This window comes from Acanthochromis polyacanthus, chromosome 8, assembly GCF_021347895.1.
Source record: "Acanthochromis polyacanthus isolate Apoly-LR-REF ecotype Palm Island chromosome 8, KAUST_Apoly_ChrSc, whole genome shotgun sequence".
NCBI classification, from domain to species: domain Eukaryota; kingdom Metazoa; phylum Chordata; class Actinopteri; family Pomacentridae; genus Acanthochromis; species Acanthochromis polyacanthus.
In genome coordinates this window covers 7,413,371-7,427,588 of record NC_067120.1, presented here as the reverse complement: position 1 = coordinate 7,427,588, position 14,218 = coordinate 7,413,371, and the positions used below count along the sequence as shown (strand labels likewise).

At 40.6% G+C, this 14,218-nt stretch overlaps 1 protein-coding gene across 1 annotated transcript in view; it reads right to left on the bottom strand.

Moving 5' to 3' along the window:
- mob2a (MOB kinase activator 2a) overlaps window positions 1-14,218 on the bottom strand; it is a 74,294-nt gene that overhangs the window by 44,808 nt on the left and 15,268 nt on the right. The gene's annotated exons all lie outside the window — the stretch shown is intronic.

The window sequence follows — 14,218 nt, the reverse complement described above, 5'->3', positions numbered from 1 at the left end:
TGGCATACATTAGTGGGTTTTAAAGCTGCAAGCAGCACTGAACGGGTCCTCATATCATTGCTGGCCACCAGGTGACGCTATCACTGTGACTGCATATTGGTGTGTGGAATGATTCAGGTCTAGACTCTGATTACACATGTAAAGTTTGAGGTAGATTGGAGCATGTACAGGCCTGTTATACAGCACTTCCTGTTTCATGGCGCAATGTCGAAATTCCAGGGGCCGCCATTTCCTCGCCTTCAGACTTGTGCAGACCATTTTGCTAACTTTTGATCACACATGCCTGGTGTACATGCTTGCCAAATTTCAGCTCTGTTGGAGTAACTCTGAGTTTATAGCTTTTGAAAATGTGTAAAAATTGTTCCAAAATTGTCCAAAATATGACAATTAAAAATGGCCAACTTCCTGTTGGGTTCTGGGCATGGGTTTCAATAACATTTTTGTGCATCTTGAAGAGTTACAGATGTGTACCAAATTTCTTAACTCTCAGTGACACTAGGTGAAATTACAGCTGATTGCAGAGGATGTTTGATTGCCTTGTAATGACGATAAAACTGACTTTTACACTCTTGACAAAAAACAATGAACCTTAATAATCACTGCCTGGCTAGTGAGTAATATCCAACACTGTGCAGCGTTTTCCTCCCTGAGAAGTGACAATGAAACGAGCTGCAGGAATGTAAAAATGTGGAAAACTGACATGCAAAGTGACTGAGCAGACAAAGAGGAGACACTGTTATGACGTTACATGTGATATTTATCGTCGTCGTACAAGCATGTCCTCGAGGAAGAACGCTTCAACCCGATGTGTGTACACCGACAACAGCTAAAGGCGAAGCTCTTATTTTGTCAAGTTTGGATTTGTAGGGTTGGTTCAGAGGACCTGGAGAAGTGAAATTATGGAAGGACAGAGAGAATTGTTTTAGCAGAGGCCCAGACCACAAAGACTGAATAATGGAGAGATCAGATGCTCTTCTCTTTACAGCCAACTGAGGAAACTTTGAGAGGGGAAGAAGATATGCTACAAGGGTCCCACACTTATTTCAGGAACTCTAGCTGGTCGAGACAAATTGTGTTTTTAAAACTTTTATGAAGTTACCTGGAAGTAGCACTAATTAAACTGCACTTCTGCTTATTGATAATAAAACAAGCAGCCAGTTCAAAGAATCATGAGCTATATGTTCAATGAAAAACTCTCTCACACTACGGTAAAATGTCTCGTTAACTTTTGTGTGCACAGGTCCTGAGGGATGTGAGCAATAAGGAGCACAAAATGATGAATCCAGGCATGCGGTGGAGTTTAAGAGCATTCTGGGTTGTTCAGCATTACATCATGGGAGTGTGGTGAAGCATCTGTGAGCGTGAGAGCGACTCCTTGGGCTTGACTTCGTGGTTCCGGGCTCGTTTATTACAATAAGAGCAGCCTGGCACCAAAAGTGCTGATCAATTGCTGCTGCTGCTGCTGCTGCTGCTGCTCCGTCAGTCACTGCAGAGTTACACAACAAGGGAGGAGAAGGAAGATGATGGAGGAGGGTTAACGCTGAAGGGTACGAGACAGAGAAATAGAGGCTTGTAGAAAAAAAAACAGAGATAATAGCGTAAGAAAGAGGATGAACACTGCAGACCAGAGGCCCAATTAGCCTGGGCTTTATTGATGCCGTTCTAAACACCACTCTTCTTCTTCCCTCCTCCTATTCAGTCCTTCCTGCACCTTAACAGCCCCTTGATTTTATTGCTCCCTTCGCAGCCCCTTCATTAAGCTAATTCGAGCTTTCTTTCTACTTTCCTTATTTCTATTCGAGCCTGTCCCCCCCCCCCACCTCCCTCCTTCTCCCCACATTCCCATTCCTGCTGCTTGTTGCGCAAGAATGATGTGAACTTTAAGAGTGTGTCCGTGCATGCTAATGGCGCTAAAGGTGTCAGTCAACGCACGGTGTCTTGTTGTTTTTCGTTGAAACTGCAGATTTTCTCTGAGGATTAAATATAAAACATCCATAAATCTTCTCCGTGTGTTTTTCTGCATCAATGAGAGGGGAAGCTTCCAGAAAACAGTCATCATTGGCTGCGGTGCGGCTGTGGAATAGCCCTGGCCTCTCCACTCCTACTCGGGCTTTCCAGGAATACATGGACCACAAGTGTACACACACACACACACACACACACACACACACACACACACACACACACACACACACACACACACACACACACACACACACACACACACACACACACACACACACACACACACACACACACACACACACACACACACACACACACACACACACACACACACACACACACTCTTTAGGCAGCTTGAGTGCATTTATGTGTAGAGGGACCATGTTGCTGAATGTGCCAAGCTGCCAAGCACAGACAGAGGTGATACTGACAGAAAACACTCTTTTCCTCTCTCCCCCTCTTTCTCACACACACACACCACTCCCTGCTGTAAAGCCAAAAAAAGACCTCTTATAAAACCACTAACGTGCGCATTATGCAATTTAATGTACACTGGGTTTCTTTTGCTGCCAGGAACCGAGCACATACCGTCTTCCTCTGTCTCACACTAGTGGGCACGCTCTAAATATGTTTCAGCACACACAAACAAACACAAACACACACAGAGCACAGCTAGAGGTATATATATGTGAGCTGGGGCCTGAGCCAAGAGGTGCAGTATGAAAGGGCCTATATATACGGCCAGGCTGGGCGACGCCAGGAAGCAGGCAGCCTGTCTGCGTCCATCTTTCACATACTGGAGAGAGGACACCACTGTAGTGCACGTTTATCCAGGCCGTCTGCTCCTATAGCTTTCTGTCGCCTAGTTTAATGGCAGCACAAAAACTCAGGATGCCTCTGATAAAATGATCTGACGCTGGTTTCTCAGTATGCGGGTTCTAGTGAGTGGCAAGTGTGAAATAAGTCGGACAACAGGGAGGATGACGTTTCCTCAAATGTCTCCTGGATGCCCCCCGAAGCCAAATGTTATGTCTGGACACCGCAGAGCCAAGCAGTATTATCTTTCTCTATCTGGACAGCTTTGGTTTCAATTCAAATTCCACCTGATTGAGGAAATGAAATGCAACCTTACCCATACATTTATCACTTCTCAAGAATTTTGAGAATGTGAAATCCAGAGAAAGTGTTAAAAAGACATCTAACTTGCAACAGCTGGATTTTGCTTTTTTAATTTTCTTGGCAGCTTGAATCTAATGGACACTCAGAACTATCAGAGCACACATTAAGGTCCCTGAGAACCAAAATAATGACTTCACTGATGGATGAATCCATTATCAACAAGTATTTTTTAAATTAGTTACTTATATTAGTTCTTTAAAAAAATCTATCATCAAAATAACTGACATTCTTGCATTTTTTAAAAATCCAAAAAGTTACATTTTAGGATCCTGAAAGCAGCTTGCAGTCTACATTTAACAAGAGAATTCATAGCAGGGGTGTCAAACATGCGGCCCGCAGGCCAAAACTGGCCTTCCAGAGGGTCCAATATGACCCGACTTTGTAAAGAGTAAAAATTACAGAGAAGACATTAAGTGCAGATTGTAAATTTGTAAAGTCATAAATGCAAAATAATTTCTCGACCATGACAAGTGGTTTTGATCATAAAGTAAAACAATTGATTGTTCATAGTTCTTTTGTTATTTTGTGTCTCATTTTTGTAATATTTTGTCTACGTTTTGTTGTTTTTGTCTTTTTTTTTGTCTGACTTTTGTTGTTTGTCTCATGTTTTTGTCATTTTGTGTTTCCTTTTTGTCTCACTTACATGGTTTGTCTTTTCTTTTTGGCACTTTGTTTCTCACTTTTGTTTTGTGTCTCATTTTTGGAATATTTTATCTTGTTTTGTTGTTTTTTTATCTTTTGTCTGACTTTTGCCATTTTGATCATAAAGTAAAATACTGTATCGTTCAGTTCCAGATACCTGTGACTAAATGTTTCGTTCCTTTGTAGACACTCTGATCTGTAGGTTGTAATGTGGAAATGATAAACTGAGGCTGAATGCTGCTGAAATTGAATTCATTTTTTTTAATGAAATTTCAGTTTCTTCACAATGTTTTCTTAAAAGATAATTCCTTCAATGTGAACATTTTCAGAACGTACTTTGTTGCACTAAAACAAAGGAAACATTTGGAGTTGTGGTTATTTATCGGTCATTATGCTCTGATTTCATGGTTCGGCCTACTTGACATCAAATTGGGCTGAATGTGGAACCTAAACTAGAATAAGTTTGACACTAGTGATTTATAGGCCAATAGAAACACTTTTAAACTTCAATATAATGAGGTTTGACTTCTTTAAGATCACCAAACAAATAATTCAATAAACTGGAATGTTCATCTCCACCAGAATGAGGTACTTGGCTGGGTGGATAAGACTTTAAAAACATTGTTTAGTCTTTTATGTCTGAAAATGTTCTTAAATTCAGCTCTTTTTACCCTTGAGTAGTTCTGATCCTCGACTTTCAACCCAAGTGCTCCTGCTTTGTTTTCAAACTCGCATATCAAAGCATAGGTGCAGTATGGTGGGATTATGATGCCACCTACTGTTATTCTGAAATATTGCACCGCTCAAGTGGTAAGAAAAGAGCATCTCTGCTTTCTCGTTTTTTCTGCAGTGTGTTGGGGCCGAGGAGCCGTGATGAGAGAAAGACAGCAGGCGGAGGTGCAGGCCGTCACTGTTGCCCTGTTGACTGGTATGCGGTCTGGTATTGCTGGCATGAGAATAAAGGCTTTGCACCAGCCATGGGAGGGAGGAGGTGAGGTTGGAAGATTAAAAAAGAAAGATGAAAAAGACGAGGGAGGTTGGAGATGTAAAGCAGAGCTGATGCCTCGGTGACATCTGGTATTGTTGGTATGTGAAAGGAATTGGTACATGAATGAAGGAAGGCAAGGAGAAGCGTCAGCAAAGCTACTCGCTCTGTAGAGTGTCCAAAACATTCTTTAAGGAGGAAATGTAAGGTTACAGGAAGACATTTAGAAGCTTCTTGGTTTCTTCCTGTCGGGAGAAGGAAAATAAATCCTAGGAGGAGGCTTTACTTTGAGGGAAAACCTTGAAGAACTATTGATAAGAAGATGGGGTCGATATTTTTGCTATTTTCAGGCCTAAAATCACCTTTTCTTTTATTCTAGCCAAACATCACATGGCATTTTTACTGAAAGATTCTTCTAAATATTATATATACAATTCAGTAAAATTTAAATTGAAAGTTATTTATAAAGATATTGTAGTAAACCTGTTGGCATGCGATAAATCCACACTTGATTCACACGCTACCTTATATTAAATAACTCAGAAAGCCTTGGAGTCTTGTCAGTCTTTTCTTCAAGAGGAAATGACATCATGTGGAGCAGGTCATGTGATCTGGAATTGACACACTTCCTTGAGAGGTGTTTTTGCAGTTGAAAGCGATTTCTCGGACACGGATACAAATTTATTTTTCATCTAAAATTTGATATATTGCCAAAAAATAAATATCTGTCATGATTATCTCAACTTAATAAAAAGAACACAATCAAGACAATTTTTGAATCAGCTCATTTTATTATCGTTTAGATAATTAGAAGGTGGTTGTTTAATTCGGACGGTTGTTTAGTTGACATGACTGGACATATCCAGTCATTTTTCATTAATAAGTGTCTGTTTCCATAATAAATAAGTACGGACTTTGTGAAGAAATTATCATAATTAACATAGAAAAAAATATTAGTTATAATAAAAATGTTTGCAAGATATATTCCTTAGTCTTCAAAAGTCCCTCAATTACATATTGACCCTTTTAAATATCCTTAAAGAAAGACAAAATGGGCGCCTTAGTGTGAAGAAAACACAACTATTGATGTGTGGCTGGTGGTGAATTGGTATTGCTGGTTTAAGACTGCAGCAGCTTGATACAGTCATGTGATACTGTACTGGAGAGAGCAGAGAGAGGCCGGTTCACGCTGGGAAGGCCTGCAAGCCGTGATTACGCAACAAGATCCGATTTCATGCCCACTGGATCGCTCCTTCTTCCTCTTTCCATCTCTGCTTTTATCTACATTTCTCCTGCCACCATCACATCTCTTCTGCTTTCGCGTTTCTTTCTGTCTCATCACTCTTCAGAGGAAGCAGCATACACCATCCTGTTTTAGAAAACTCACATGACCTGCTAAAGTCAATATGATGAACAAAAACAAAGTAACCTAACTGCTGACAAGTGATCTTTTTTACCCAGCAGCATGATTCTGCCCAATGGACAGTCATGTGAATTGATGTGCTGCCCCCTTGTGGCCTAAAAACACATTATACCCACATTTTATCTACAACAAACTGTCGATTCTTCCCTTAAAAATCAAAGTAATATTGGTGGTGGAGTTTTGAGGATGGCAATGCAGAGGACGACTAACAGGACTTGAGGTGTGGATGCAGTTTATTCAGTATTAATAAAGGCGGTGGACAGAAGAAAGAATGACAAATAAAGCCTGGCAAGCTGGTTGAACCAGAACAGCTAAACATAATGAAGAGGAGGAGACGTTCACCAGCTCAGGCTACAACATGTCGTCCAACCAAGGAGAGGCTGAGAAATGAAAAAAAAAGTAAAGTAACGCATGGGCTGTGACTGTCATTTTCACTGTTTATCCACTAACACACCATAACTTTCAAGGTCACATTCTGTACAATAAAGAACCCATAATCAATCTCATGGAGGTCTGACTGTTTTGTGATGAAATCAGTAGAATTTCATCCAGAGCGAGTCACTATATGTGACATCTGTGATCAAAAATTCAACATTTTTACAATTATTGTGACCAAATCAACCTAAGGGACTTTTCTGCTAAATAACCCGTAAAGACATTAACATTAAAAACATCATGGCAGAGCAGCTGGACTTCTCTTTGTGGTTCTTGAAGATCTTTCACCTCTTGTCAAAAAGGCTCAGATCTGTAGCCTAAAAATGTGCAAGATGTACTTTATTATGTAGCTGTTAAGATAAATATTGGTATATTCATAAATTGTTGCTACTCTGTTGTCTGCATGTTCATGTTTTCTAAATATGCAGCTTTTGTTTCATCCACATGTACATTTTCACTCGTGGCATCGCAGTTTTAGCAGGAAGGCTTCAGCTGGTATTAACATATTATCTGCATCTCATTTGGGTAAAGATCCTAAACGTAAGCGTGGGATTATTCAACATTTTTTACATTTCACTTTGAAGAACTGAGGAAGGCCTTTAGATAAGCAGTGAGACATCTTCAAAGAGCAAAAAGAGGAATCCAGCTGGCTTCTCCTGAAGCTCTTCGGATCACCATGACCAGGATGACTGAGAGTGTACATCTTTTAGATTAGTTTCTCAACCGTTCGCACAGTCTCGTGACCTACATTATCAAACACTGAGCTGAAATCTGACAAGCAGAAGGCTGAGTGTGACTTAGCTCCAAATTCAAAAATTAATGTATTCAAATCTCCATACAAAATCACACAGAACGCGTTTGCAAATGGAGGCTCTCTAGTTCAGCCCCGAGCAGCTTCGAGCTAATGCCACAAATGGCCTTGCTCAGGTAGCTAATCCTCATACTGGAATCGTTTCTTACTCCATGCACACACACACACACACCGCTGAAGTGTGCAGTCCACAGCTGGCGGTGGTTATGTAACAGCTGGCATGTGCAGCAGAGTGTGAAGATGTCCAGGTTGCAGCTTCTGTGCAGACCAGTCACTTCATACCATCTTTGGCCACAACAGCTCACCTTTTAGCTGTCAGAGATGCTAACCTGACAGCTAGCTCTAATAAACCTGGGTCTAATCAGGGGTGTCAAGCATGCAGCCCGCGGGCCAAAACCGGCCCTGCACAGGGTCCAGTCCAAATTTGTAAAGTGTAAAAAATTACAGAGAAGACATTAACTGCAGATTGTAAATTTGTAAAGCCATAAATGTAAAATAATTTCTAGACCATGACAAGTTGTTTTGATGATAAAATACTAGATTGTTCATTTTTTGTTTTGTTGTCATTTTGTCTCATTTTTGTAATATTTTGTCTTGTTTTTTGGGTTTTTTTGTCTGACCTCTGTCTCATGTTTTTGTTGTTTTGTTTCTCGTTTTTTTCGTTTTGTGTCGCTTGTTTTTTTTTGTCTATTTTTTCTCATTTTGCATTTTGCTTCATTTTTTGTTTTGTGTATTGTTTTTGCCATATCTATTTTTTGTCGTTTTCTTTCTTGCTTTTGTCATTTTTCTCATATTTGTGTCATATGTATAATTTTTTTGTTGTTTGTCCATTTTTTGGACTTTGTCAAATTTTGTCTCTTTTTTGTTTTGTCTCATTTTTCATTTTGTTTCTCGCTTTTGTCATTTTGTGCCTCATTTTTGTAATATTTTGTCTTGTTTTTGTTGTTTTTTTTTTCTTTTTTTATCTGATTGTTGTAATTTTGGTCATAAAGCAAAACACTATATCGTTTAGTTCCACATACCCGTGACTAAAAGTTTTGTGCCTTTTTGTAGATAAACGGTGATCTGGAAGTTGTAATGTGTAAATGACAACTGAGATATAATGTTGAAATTGATTTTATTTTTATTAAGAAATTTCAGGATGTTCATGATATTTTGTGAAAAGATAATTCCTTAAATGTGAACATTTTCAGTTTGTACTTTCTTGCACGAAAACAAAGGCTCACTTGAGATCATTTGGATGAATGTAGAACCTGAACTAAAATGAATTTGACACTCCTGGTCTAAATCTCATACATCAAGGTCACCTGCTTCGAGCAAGACAGAAAAGGCGCAATGAAGAATTTATGTTTGTCATTAAAGCCTCTGGGTCAGATGGGGTAATAACTGAAAGAGGAAGTCCACTTTTTAACACTATCACCGTTAGCTTTGAGACATACTTACTGCATGTTAGCATACAGGTGTGGAGTGCAGCTGCATGACCAGATGTGTCGTCACTGGCAGCGGCAGAGACAGAATGACGAAGCGAGATGGAGACCGAAAAACGGAAAAAAAGCACATGTGGTTAAAGATGTGCAGCCGCTCTGATAAACCAAGCAGAAAGACAGACACTGAGGCGGGGCCCGGCCGAGGAAAGCAGCGCTTCCTGTGTTTGTGCGTCTCACTGTTTGCTTTCCCTTCAACACAACAAGTGACAAGACTTCCTGTGAGCTCCTGCTCCAGACTGCCTGTCCAGGCGGAGAGGCAGAACAATGAGGAGGAAAGGAAAGCGAGCGCATTACAGTACATGGTGGGAGGGCGAGGGAGGAGATAAAGGCAGGGAGACGTGTGGCCAAACATGTCAAAGTAGGCAAACACGGGCTCGGATACAGGTGTAGATGAGGACACACACCCTGATCAAACAAGCACACACGCAGGCACAGCACAGATAACGCCAATAAGTCCAAATAAAACACGAAAAAGGGGAAGCAAGAGACCAAAAAAAGACTGAGAGGCAGAGAAAACACAACATGAACAGAGAACTGAATCTGTCCAGAGAGGCTCAGCGCAATCAGCTGATTTAAAAAAAAACCCGCAAAATGTTAGTGTCTTCCATTCAGACTGCAGCAAACCTTGCTTAAAAATGCATCAAACAGCGGGATGTAACTCGACCAGGGGTGTCAAATGGGCCCACCTTCGGGTCCAATCTGGCCCTCAAAGTGTAAAAATTACAGAGAAGACATTAAGTGCAGATTGTAAATTTGTAAAGCCATAAATTTATAATAACCTCTAAACCATGACAAGTTGTTTTGATCATAAAGTAAAATACCAGATACTAGCTCATTGTTCTTTTGTTATTTTGTGTCTCATTTTTGTAATATTTAGTCTTGTTTTTGGTGACTTTAATCATTTTGTTTCCTTTTTGTCTCGTTTGTATTTTTTGTCCTATTATTGTCAACTTGTGTTTTGCTTAATTCGTTTTTTTTTTCCTTTCTCCGTTGTCTCATGCTTTTGTGATTTTTTTGTCTTGCTTGTGTCATTTATGTAATTTACCTGTGACCAAATGTTTTGTTCCTTGGTAGACACTCTGATCTTTAGGTTGTGATGTTTAAATGATAAACTGAAGCATAATGTTGTTGAAATTGAATTTATTTTTCTTAAGACATTTCAGGTTGTTTTGTAAAAAGATGATTCCTTAAATGAGAACATTTCTGCACTATAACAAAGGAAAAAAATGGTGTTGTGGTTATTTATAGGTTACTATGTTATGATTTTATTGGTCTGGTCCACTTGAGATCAACTGAACTAGACTAATATTTTCACAAACGCTGCCTCATTCAGTGTTTGCCACCTCATTCAGGTTACTTAAAATCCTTGTTGGGTGAGAGAAACGTCCAATCTGTGTGCTCTGCATTTCTGCTCTCGCTCTTCTCTGGCCCTGAGCGACATGCGAACTCACCAGAGCGCACCAAACCCCTGACCGACTGTTCCTCTATGAGAGGAAACGGATGTGGGGAATGTCTCTCATTCTTTCTTTCTTTCTCACTCGCGCACACAAAAAAACCAAACGTTGCGAACTGACACATCACCCAAAGAACAGAAACAGCTCACCGAGCGAATATCCACTACACAAGAGTTCCTGTGCATAAAGTCTCATCCAGAGCCACAGATAGACCGTTTCTATTTCTATCTGTTGCTGTCGTCAAACCCTCGTTTCTGAAGTGGAGCCGGGAAGATCGCGATGCTGCAGGATTTCATGTGTTAGAGGGAATTTGATGATTCCGCCTGTCTTGGTTCAGGTTTTAGGTTACAAACGTAGGGTTATAATTGGGGTTTAGTTTTCGAAAGACATGCACAAAAGCTGGAAATGCATTAAAAAGTTGACGCTTCGATTTCAAACTTTTCCTGTTTACGATTTTGTGCGCAAGTGCAATATTATGGAGGCTTTTTATGAAACATCTGTCTCTTTTCCTTATGTCTTAGTTCCTCCCAGTGAAGGTGCTAGAAAGAGATTTGAGGAAAAGATGCGAGAATGAAGACACTGAAACTTCAAAACGAGAAATCCTTCCAGTCTCAAACAATGTACACCCATGTTTTTTCATAGCTTTAAGCTTCTCTGAAAGCCTCCTCTCTCCTTATTCCCTCAAAGTGCATTCAAGTAATTAGAAGACTCAACATTTGATTTCTGGGTCACAGGAGGAGAGAAGCTGCGAGGAAACATAAGGTAGCATAAATGAAAAGCACTCTAAATTGCTGGAGTATTCCTTTTTGTCAGAGAAAAGTCACATTTTCACTGAAAAAGTCATAAAAATCTGCGTTGTGTCCCTAGGTGTTATCACTTATTTCTACATTGTGCCAAATGAACACATACTTTGTGTATTTCTGCAGTGAAATTCCAAATGTTTGCTCCTTGTCCGAATTACTGTTTCCATCTTAAGGTCTTTCTTTAGGAAAACAAAAGCAGTCAACACATCAATGTTTGCAGTACGAGACAGAGGTGTTTTTGTGCAAAAAATATTGCTGCTGAATAGTTTCTCAGTTAACAAATGAACTGTCATAGCATGCAGTAAATATCAATTTGTCAAGTCCCATGGCCAAAAGTGATATATTGAAATAGCTTGTGGTACTTAAACAACAGTTCAGCACCCAGAGATATTTGGTTTACTGGCAAACAAAAGGTTGTCTTCACATCTAAGAAGCTAAAGGTGACCGATCTGATCCACTACAGAATTACTGAAGGACTCCCTGTTCTTGCTCAAACGCAATTCTGTACAGTTTTGTTTAGAATTTAATACATCTCTCGCCGCAACATGAAAGAGCAGGAGAAAATTATTTCAACAGCACTTCATAAGAATAGATGTGTTTTGACATGTGGTGTATTAGTTACTGTATATGAATGTGACCCGACCAGGCTGGAGGCTACAGAGCTGCACACAGAACAAGCAACACTGTCAGCGACAATGACAAGCGCTAACTTGTTGCACAATAATTAGACAACACAGAGAACATTGTTGGCCGGTTCTCAAACAGCGAGCAAAGGCAGCAGCGCTTTGTAGAGAGAATGATACTTGTGGGGAGGACATGAGGATGAAGAGCAGCAGTGCAGAGGAGGGAAAATGAAGAGAAATAGTACGCAGAAGACAGGAGGTCAAGAGTCAGTGGCTCGCTTCACAGATCTTCTCCCTCCATCACTCTTTATGTAGGCTAATCTCTTCCATCTCACCTCCCTGAGCTGGCTGGCTCACTTAGCCTCATTTAACCAGCTAACGGCTGGCAATAAATCAGCACTACACTCCTCTCACCTCTAATCTCTAGTAGGCAGTTGGGCTCTGAACACTCCCCCTGATGTATGACTCAGTCCACTGTGGCTTCCAGTGTGAGGCTTTACTGCAGGTAGGAAACCACTGGGCTCAGACAGCAAGCAGAAGATGAGAAAGTGGAGATAAAAGACGAGACAGGAAAGACGGAGAAGGTCGAACCGTCTTAAAACACAGAGATTCTTGGCTTGGATTACTACATGTAATTCACACCTTTGTTTTTAGAAATCAAGAAACCTGAACCATGAAATCTAATGATCGCTTTGAGTGCGTAAAATATTTTTTAATTGTTGAGACAAATGAGCTATTTTGTCAACACCTTGGTTTAGGAACATGTTTAACCCTTTTTTCATTAAAGAAATATGGCATAGGGTTATAAAAATGTTTCTCTCTTTAGATAAAGGAAATTTTTGATCAAATATTGATTGACCAAGCCCTAAATAATGGACCAAGCAGCCAGAAACTCAGCTTAACGGGGTGTGTTTCTACGAAGTAGATAAAAGAGACAAGTACGGAAACCAATTACTATCATTATTATAGTATAGAGCCACCGTTTTTTTCAGGACTGATCACACTGGTCTGCACTTGGAAAAATATTGTGCATGTTGATTCCAGGTATTTTCAATTCAAGTAATGAAAGAAATTAAATTTTCATCTGGCTCTATTTTTATGTTTTATAGTACTATCAGTGTGTAAAGGTGCACAAAATACATTTCTAAGTTCAATTTCTAGTCATAGTGATGCTGTTTCTTTATAGAGGTGCGTCAGTTTATTATTCTTGCAGTGAAAATGTCTCCCCCACCAGAACTTGCAATATGTTTTATATTTTAACAAAAATCTCATCCTGATTGAGTCGGAGCCCTTCCTTCCTCTGCCTGGCTTCCTGGATTAAACTGTGGCAAAGTGAGCTGCTGGTCAAGCCCACTCCACCCCTCCTGGCCCGTCGATAATACCCTGCGTTTCACAGCCAGTCTTTAGCTCAATGAGCGTGTAACCCAGCTCTCTGCTAACAGGCTGTTGGCTCAGTGTTACCATTCATCACGAGTCGTCCAGCTCAGAGACCACCGGTGATTAAAAAGGCGTTTAGAAAGGTCATGTTTAACATGTCTACAACTGGAGAACACGTCAGAGAAGAAAAGGCCGGTGTTGTGACACCATGTCAGGCTGCACATGCAGACCCTGACTGTATTACCATGAAGTGCAGTGTTTTTAGGGAAGACAGCACACGGACTAAGTACGTACCCCAGTGTGGCCTCTATAAGCCTTCAGTCAATCAGACTTATCCGTGTTTACACACACACTTCCTCAGGGGGATATCAGGGGCCTTATGGGGCTCACATACAATGTTGTGTGCCTTGTGTTTTTGTGTTGTGTCCGGCCTTGAGCTTCTCATCCTTGCTCCTGGGATCCCCGTCAGCAGCTCCCATACAGTGACGGTAACCCAGCAGCGGAAATCAAGCACCAGCTCCCTCTCCATTCTCTCCCTCGGCCTTCATTTCAAGCCAAACTCTTCCCCTCAGAAGCATCTCCCTCCTCCACATCCTTTTATAGATGTGAAGCACCTCGTGGAGCTGGCTTGCAATCCACTCACAACCTCACATGTTCATGTTTAGCAAGCTGTCCACAACACATCCCTGTTAGATTTGTAGATCTGTTGATGTAGCTACAACAACAGATGTCTTTCAAGCAACAAAAGCAAGAGCCCCTTAGATTAAAGACTGAAATTAATCAATAATGCCCTGTAAATCTTCTTTGTTCATAGGTGACACAGGCTCAGCTCTTGGCTGGGTGTGGATTTGGGTGTTTTGCATCAATTATACAGTTGTTTTGAGACCAGCCACATCACAGAAACACCCTCCTCCTCCTACCTCTGCTACTTGCTGTCCAATCCCTTCCTCACTAGTCAAAGAGATGTACAGGCCATATGGGTGGATCAGAGCAACACGGCTGGGTTGTCAGCAGACACATGTGAAACATATGGC